The 6,797-nt window shown below is 43.4% G+C and overlaps 1 pseudogene; it reads left to right on the top strand.

Annotated features, from left to right (window-relative positions):
* Positions 1-277: 277 nt before the first annotated feature.
* Positions 278-1,279, top strand: LOC132651731 (igE-binding protein-like; annotated as a pseudogene).
* The last annotated feature ends 5,518 nt before the right edge of the window (positions 1,280-6,797 follow it).

The following is a 6,797-nucleotide window of genomic DNA, read 5'->3' as shown; positions in this document are numbered from 1 at the left end:
GAAGAAAAAATCTAAAAAGAAGCCTCTCTATCCAACAAAAAAACTAGAGGCTTTAGAAATTGGCAGTTCTGAGTCAGAGGAGTTAAGTCCCTCCGAGGGGTCAGAGGAAGAAGCAGCCCGCTATAAGGAAGAACGATACCACCCAGATGAGCGGCCATTTCTGTTGTATTGGAAGCAAGGTAGTATGAGGAACAGGAAGGGCACACTTTCTCAGTCGGCCACTCCCGTTGTCTCTAGTGCTCCTCTACCCTACACCGGGAGGCACTGTCCTGATTCCTTCTTTTCAACAAAAGATAGACACAAAATTTTTCAGACTTTTCCAGTATTTGAAGATGTGGAGAGAGGCCGTGTCCACGTACCTGTAGATTACCCTCTAGTCAAGGAACTGGCAGAGTCAGTTAATAAGTATGGGGTGGATGCTAAATTTACAATTATGCAGCTTGAGAGTCTAGGCTCTACAGCAATGACCCCATATGATTGGAAGACTGTAGTGAAAGCTGACCTCCCTAATATGGGAGTGTATTTAGAATGGAAAGCCTTATGGCATGATGCCTGTCAATCCCAAGCTAGGGCTAATGCCAATGCAGAAGACAATCAATGATGCTGGACATTTAAGCTACTAACAGGACAAGGTCCACATGTTCAGCAACAGACAGATTATGATTGGGGAGCATACAGCCAAATATCTGCTGCTGCAATTAAAGCATGGAAGGCCCTTTCAAAAAAGGGCGGGACTGAGAGCCATTTAACAAAAATTATCCAGGGTCCTCAGGAGTCATTCTCAGAATTTGTGGCCAGAATAACAGATGCAGCAGGCAGAATATTTGGAGACCCGGAAAGGGTCTGACAAATGATAGAGCAACTGGTGTATGAGAATGCTTCACCAGAATACAAGGCAGTCATTACCCCCAGAAAGAGCAAAGGACTGACAGATTGGATAAAAGTTTGCCGAGGGCTCGGAGGCCCGCTTACCAACGCCGGCCTGGCAGCAGCCATATTACAAAACAATAACCAGCCAAGTTCTGGAAACAATAAAGTTTGTTTTAATTGTGGCAAAATGGGTCATTTAAAAAGAGACTGTCATATGTCTGTGGAAAAGAAAGTTCCTGGACTTTGCCCTAAGTGTAGAAAAGGCAATCACTGGGCTAATGAATGCCCCTCAGTCAGAGATGTTCAGGGAGAACTTATACAGCATGACACCCCCTCTGAGGAGAGAGATAAAAATGTTCCAAAAAACGGACTTCAGGGCCCCAGATCTCAGGGCCCCAAAAGATATGGGACACAGGCAGACAACAGGAGGGTTTATCCAGTTGTAGAGCAACAAGAGGATCAGCAGGGTTGGACCACTGTTTCACCTCCCAATTCTTATTAATGCCACACATGGGGGTGCAACCTGTCCCAGTGGAGTTTGAAGGCCCCCTGCCTGAAGGAAGTGTTGGTCTTATGTTGGGTCGCTCCTCTCTCACTCTAAAAGGACTTATGGTCCATCCTGGAGTATTAGATCAAGATTTCACTGGACAGCTCCAGGTGCTTTGTTCCTGCCCTGAAGGCGTATTTTCTATTTCTCCTGGAGATAGGATTGCTCAATTGGTCCTCCTCCCAAGTCTTCATGATTGCTTTCCATTTACCGAAACATCAAGGGGTGCAAGAGGGCTTGGTTCCACAGGAACAGATTTTGCTCATTTGGTAGTTGATCTTAAAACTAGACCTACTCTACAATTACAGATAGAAGGGAAAAGTTTTACTGGTATTTTGGACACAGGGGCTGATAAAAGCATCATCTCTTCCACCTGGTGGCCTAAGGCATGGCCTGTTGGGATATGAGGCCAGCCCTGCGATTAGTTCACGTTCTTTGATGTGGCAGGCACCAGAAGGTCAAACAGGAAGCTTCATACCATATGTTCTTCCTCTCCCTGTCAATCTCTGGGGAAGAGATATTTTGCAGGATTTAAGATTAGCATTGACTAATGAATATTCGCAACAAGAGGTTGGTATAATGAAAAGGATGGGTTATAAGGAAGGAAAAGGCCTTGGTAAACAGGAACAAGGGAGATTACACCCAATTTCACAGGAAAGTAATACAGGGAAACAAGGCTTGGGTTTTCATTAGCTGCCATTGAGGGTTCCATGCCCATATCTTGGCTCCCAGAGGAGGCTGTATGGGTTCCTCAATTGCCTCTTTCCTCTGAAAAGCTGGAAGCCACTACAAGGCTGGTTAAAGAACAGGTACAGCTTGGTCATTTGGAACCATCTACTTCCCCCTGGAACACACCTATTTTTGTTATTAAAAAGAAGTCTGGAAAATGGAGACTTCTTCATGATTTAAGGGCCATTAATGCACAGATGTGGCTCTTTGGCTCTGTTCAGCGAGGCCTACCTTTACTTTCTGCTTTGCCTAAACAATGGAGAGTCATAATTATAGATATCAAGGATTGCTTCTTCTCCGTTCCTCTGTGCCCACGAGACAGACAGAGATTTGCCTTTACCCTACCTGCTGTTAATCACCACGAGCCAGACAAAAGATATCAATGGAGAGTTTTACCTCAAGGCATGGCTAATAGCCCCACAATGAGTCAATTGTAAGTGCAGAAGGCTCTTGAACCAGTTAGACAGCAATTTCCTTCCTTGTTGCTGATTCATTATATGGATGATATTCTCTTGTGCCATGAGGAGTTAGCCATCTTGCAAGATGGGTGTCCTTTGTTGCAAAAAACCCTGCAGCAATGGGGTTTGCTTATTGTCACTGAAAAGGTCCAGATTTCTGAGGTAGGTTCCTTTTTGAAAACAGTCATTTACCCGGACAAAATAGTTCCTCAAAAACTAGAAATTTGCAGGGACCATTTGCATACCTTAAATGATTTTCAAAAATTATTAGGTGATATAAATTGGCTTAGGCTGTTTTTAAAGATTCCTTCTGCTGAATTAAAACCCCTATTTGAGGGGCTGGCGAGATGGCTCAGAGGTTAAGAGCACTGGCTGTTTTTCCAAAGGTCCTGAGTTCAATTCCCAGCAACCACATGGTGGCTCACAACCATCTACAATGTGATCTGATGCCTTCTTCTGGCCTACAGACACACATGCAGGCAGAATACTATAAAAATAATAAATAAATCTTTAAAAAAAAACCCTATTTGATATTTTGGAAGGGGATGCTCATATTTCTTCACCCAGAGCCTTAACACCGGCTGCAAGCCGCGCCCTGCAAGTGGTACAAAACGCTTTACAAGATGCCCAATTAAAACGTGTAGATAAAACTAAGACTTTTGACCTGTGTGTTATTAAAACTAAACATTTATCAACTGGTGTATTATGGCGAGATGGACCCTTATTGTGGGTTCATCCCAATGCTTCTCCTGCAAAAATTATTGAATGGTATCCAGATGCAGTTGCTCAACTTGCACTACGAGGGTTAAAAGCCGCCATTACACACTTTGGGAAGGAGCCAAAGTTCTTAATAGTGCCTTATACAGCTCTTGAGGTTCAGGTATTGACTGCTACCTCTGATACTTGGGCGGTGCTAGTTACCTCCTTTAGTGATTTGATTGATAATCATTACCCTCGACACCCTGTTTTGCAATTTGCTTTAACTCAAGAGGTAGTCTTCCCACATGTAACGTCCCAGAAACATCTTCGGAATGAACTGGTAGTTTATACACATGGGTCAAAAACAGGAGTAGGAGCTCATGTGGTTAATAATAAAGTTGTTTCTAAGCAATATCATGAGACTTTGCCTCAAATTGTGGAATGTTTAGTAGTGTAAGAAGTTTTGACAAAATTTCCAAGTCCTTTAAATATTGTTTCTGATTCTAATTATGTGGTAAATGCAACCAAAATTTTAGAGGCTGCTGGATTGATCAAGGCATCTAGCAAGCTTGCAAACATTTTTCAAAAAATTCAGTTTGCCTTAATTATCATAAAATCCCCTGTTTTTATTACACATATTAGGGCTCACTCAGGTCTACCGGGACCCATGTCCCATGGGAATGACCTGGCAGATCGAGCCACAAAGATGATTGCATTTTCCCTCTTCTTAAATTTGGAATTGGCTAAAGAGTTTCATAAGAAATTTCATGTGCCAGCTGAAACACTGTGTCATCAATTTGACATAACTAGAAAGGAAGCTAGAGATATTGTAACCCAATGTCAAAATTGTTGTCAGTTCTTACCTATGCCTCATGTTGGGATTAATCCCAGAGGAATCTGTCCTCTACAAGTGAGGCAGATGGATGTTACTCACATTTCATCTCTTGGTAAAACTTAATATTTACATGTTTCCATTGATACTTGCTCTGGAGTTATATTTGTTTCTCCCCTGACTGGAGAAAAGGCAGCCCATGTTATTCAACATTTCCTGGAGGCATGGAGTGCCTGGGGAACACCCAAAATTCTAAAAACTGACAATGGGCCAGGCTATACTTCTCAGAAATTTGCACAGTTTTGTCATCAAATGGGAGTGACCAACCTAACGGGTCTCCCATATAACCGTCAGGGACAGGGTAATATTGAACGTGCTCATCGAACTCTAAAATCCTATTTAATAAAACAAAAAGGGGGAGTCAAGGAGGCTCTGCCCTCAGTGCCACGAGTGACTGTTTCCTTGGCACTCTTTACTCTCAATTTTTTAAATTTGGACAGTCAGGGCCACTCGGCAGCTGATCGCCAGTGCTTAGAGCCTGATAGGCCTAAGGAAATGGTCAAATGGAAGGATGTCTTGACTGGTCAGTGGAAAGGCCCTGATCCTATTTTAATAAGATCCAGGGGAGCTGTCTGTGTTTTCCCACAGGAAGAAAACAATCCATTCTGGGTACCGGAGCGTCTCACGCGAAAGCTAGCAGCAGCTGAAGATGATCTTTCAACGAATATACTGCAACTAATTCCAGTTCTTGCTTGGATCCTTCTAAATCGGGTTCCTAGTATTGTGGGGGTACAACGTTGGGCCATTTTGTCTGCATTCCCAAAGCCTATGCCGGTCAGACATAATTCATTGGTTTTTCCTAAATTTTTCTCATCCAATACAAATCAGACGGTTTTTCCGCCTAGTCCTGTCTGTGTTTATTCCCCTTTTTTACTTGTTTTGTCCAATAATTCTTTTAGAAATTGTACCAATGAGACATGCTGGATGTAGCAATGTTGGAATGCCAGGTGTTATGCTCGTGCCCTGGTTGTTAGTGTCCTGCAGTGGATCCCAATCCCTGTGGAGACTCCATCCACCCTCTCCCTGTTTAGACAGAAGAGAGATTTTGGCATCACCACAGCCGTTGTTACTGCCATCGCTGACTACAGTCAGCTTGGAAATGGCAAATTCAGTCCAAACAAGCACAACAGTAAATCAATTGTCGGAAGGTGTGGCTGCCCTGTGCTGTGGTTTAATATTTGTCCTCTGGTTGTTCTGCAAACTCAAAACCCAACAAAAACATGACAAGGTGGTGATCGTACAGGGGCTAGCTGCTCTGGAGCAAGGCACCTCCTCTGATATTTGGTTATCCATGCGGAAAAATTAATGTTTGACAAGGTTGCCTCTGTCTTTGCAGGCACATGCCACAATCTGGATTTACAGCCCTTGCACTCCCTGGGGATCTGTTTCCCATTGCACGGGGATGGGTGTAAATCACAATTTTTCTCTTGCCAAACGATCTGGAAAGTCAGTGATGGAAGAGTGCAAATAAGTCTTCACCGACCTAAGACAGGACAGCCTCACAGTGAGGAGGCTGCTCCAATGACGGCCAACGGCTGAAGCATTGCCTTCCACTAGGCTCAGATGTTGGCTTTCTGGCACAATGCTGTATTGACAGTAGGAAGCTTACTGCTCAAACAAAATAAAAAAGGGGGAGATGTGGAGAGCCAGGGTTTGGTTGCCATGGTGCTGGCTTCCGCCCTTCTAAACTGGTAAACAAGTCCTAGAGCGCATGACCATTATGACTCTTATGACCGTTGGGCAACCATCATCACGAGCCCAGCCCGGGGCATCATATGGGGTGATGGGTGAGCAGCCAATCAGGGGATGATACATCATCTCCCACCACTCTGGTGCGAGCAGGGCTTATATAAACAGAGCCACTTCGGGGCTCGGGGTCTTACTCCTATCATCGTTTGACTGCAATAAAGCTTGCTACAGAAGGATCCTGTTGTACGTGTGCATTCTTGCTGGCGAGACGACCACGCGGCTCACAACATTGGCTGACCTAGCTCAATGGGCAGCTTTATCCTACTCAGTGATCAGTGAGCAAGTTTCCTGGTCTAGGGTTTACAGTTAATTGTCAGCTCCACCTTCTGTATCGCTGAACCATCATGGTGGCTAGCCATGTGTTAGCAGAGGCTGTGACAGACAATACCAAACATAGCCATTGGGCTTTGTTAGCTCTTATAACCAAAAGTCTTAACATTGTGATCAAATAAGTTTTAGAACCAACTGCATAATACAACAATAAAGAACAATTTTAAACTGTATGAACTGTTGTAGCCATAACAAACCTATCAGCCAGAATATTTTCCCCTTAAAAGAGCATAAAAAAACATTTTGCAATGAAGAATCACCAGCCTTTTAAATGAATTGTACCATATTTAAATTTAGTTCTTTCTCAAATCATATTAACTCTCTGGCTTTTTATAATACATCCACTAACCTTCTGCATATACCTTCAGGTTCCTAGCTTCGTTCTTCTGGCTTAACCAGACATTCTTACTTTAGACAAGCTGTTTTTAAAATATCTCTTGTTCTCTCTCTTACTTTTCAGACAACATAAAAACTCTCATCAAAATCTTTTCCATACTGACACAATCCTGCTGGAGCAGCAAGT

Source organism: Meriones unguiculatus (genome assembly GCF_030254825.1).
Source record: "Meriones unguiculatus strain TT.TT164.6M chromosome Y unlocalized genomic scaffold, Bangor_MerUng_6.1 ChrY_unordered_Scaffold_25, whole genome shotgun sequence".
Lineage (NCBI taxonomy): Eukaryota > Metazoa > Chordata > Mammalia > Rodentia > Muridae > Meriones > Meriones unguiculatus.
This window is presented reverse-complemented; position numbering and strand designations above follow the sequence as displayed.